This window comes from Nematolebias whitei, unplaced genomic scaffold, assembly GCF_014905685.2.
Source record: "Nematolebias whitei isolate Nwh7 unplaced genomic scaffold, NemWhi1 Nwh_scaf_2086, whole genome shotgun sequence".
Taxonomy (NCBI): domain Eukaryota; kingdom Metazoa; phylum Chordata; class Actinopteri; order Cyprinodontiformes; family Rivulidae; genus Nematolebias; species Nematolebias whitei.
The window spans coordinates 17-1,761 of NW_023620631.1; the positions used below are offsets into that span (position 1 = coordinate 17).

General features: G+C 44.6%; 1 long non-coding RNA gene across 1 annotated transcript; it reads left to right on the forward strand.

The window, feature by feature from the left end:
- The first annotated feature begins 699 nt into the window (after positions 1 to 699).
- On the forward strand, positions 700 to 1,472 carry LOC119429527. Its single transcript, XR_005187793.1, has 2 exons — positions 700 to 795; positions 1,168 to 1,472. It is a non-coding gene; the product is annotated as an uncharacterized LOC119429527 (long non-coding RNA).
- Positions 1,473 to 1,745: the final 273 nt, after the last annotated feature.

Consider the following 1,745-nt stretch of genomic DNA (forward strand, 5'->3'; position numbering starts at 1 on the left):
CATGAAATATTAACATCAGGTTGAGTTTGAGGTTGATTATCTTTGTGGATTATTAAACACCTGGTTAAGTTTAGGGTTGGTTAAGATTTGGGGTTAATTGACAGTTGGTTAAGTTTAGGGTTGGTTAACTTTTTAGGGTTAATTGAGTACTGGGTTAAGTTTAGGGATAAGTCCTGGGTTAGGTTCAAGTCCTGGTTAAGTTTAGGGTTAAGTCCTGGGTTAGGTTCAAGTCCTGGTTAAGTTTAGGGTTAAGTCCTGGGTTGTTGAGTCCTGGGTTAAGTTAAGGGTTGGTTAAGTTTAGGCATAAGTCCTGGGTTAGGTTCAAGTCCTGGTTAGGTTCTTGTATTGGTTAAGTTAAGGGTTAAGTCTTGGGTTGGGTTCAAGTCCTGGTTAGGTTTAGGGGTTGGTTAAGTTAAGGGTTAGTCAAGTAGTGTTGTAAAAAGTCATCCAGGGTTGTCAGAGAAGCAGTAACAGAGGGTGGGGACGCGCTGCAGGCGGCACTGGCAGGGTTAGGTTTGGGTTAGTGGAGGTCCTGCTGCCGAAGGCAGCAGGATCTTCACGTCAGAGACCACGCTGCAGGAGACAGCAGGGCCCCTGAATGCACGGGCACACCCACTATGAGTCACACCCAAGCACTACCTCTCATTCAAACCACCGGGGAAGATGGTGCTGAGTCTGTTGATCCATGTTTTTTCAGCCCTCCTCCTTTGGGCTGTGGACCAGGTCTGGTTGGACTCCAGCACTGTTGCTGTGACCGCCTGCCAGCCATGCTCGACAAAGTGCCGGACCAGGGGTGTGAGTAGGTTTTTCTTATTATTGATATTATATCTATGTTGGGCAAAACGGGTCAGAATCGTGTTACCAGTTTCACCAACATAATTGATCTTACAGATTTTACATGTTATTAAGTAGATGCAGTTTTTAGACTTGGGGTTTCCTGATTGATCCAATTGGAAAACGGTCTTGTCAGATTTGCTCTGTATCCAGTGTAGTTGTTTGAAAAATTCACTTTTGCTCTTGGTTTTAGTCGCATTAATAGGTTTTAATTCTGCATGGACCAGGAGGTCTCTCAAATTCTTGTTCCTTTTGTAGGCCGCAATTATTCTGTGGTTTTGGAGAAGGGAAGTGTCGGATTGTAATTTATTAAAATTCTGTTTTACCTTGCAGATGAGTATGTTAGCTGAGGAGGAGTATGTCGTGATCAGAGGGAGCATTGGGGATGTATCTCGTGGCCTAGGATGCAGGAAGGATCTCCTGCACGACCTGAGAAAAGACCTCGAGTAGCCCCGTTTACCAAGGACCTTGAAAAGGATTCCCACTGCCTCCTCGAAATCTGCGTGTTGGGTGCATATTCTGTGGAATCTAAGGAGCTGTGATTTGATTAGACCGGCGTAGGTGTGTTTGGGGTGGAAACTGGTTTTATAAAGTAGTGCGTGTGTGTCTGTGGGTTTAAAGTAAACTTTGATGTCCAATTTGTGTGTGGTGTTGAATTTGTCACTTTTGTAGGTTGTGGTGTCCAGAAAGTCCACCGCTTTAACGCTGGTGGTAGACTTTAGTTTAATAGAAGGGTTGTAGTTGTTTAGTTCTGTTAAAAATTCATCAAAGTCGGCCTCTGAGTGTGGCCAGGCACCCCAAATATCATCTAAATATCTGAAGTAATATAATGGTTTTTTACTGCAGGCATCGAGGGCGCCAGTCTCCCACTCTGCCATAAAAATGTTGGCGTAGGCGGGTGCGAACCTCTT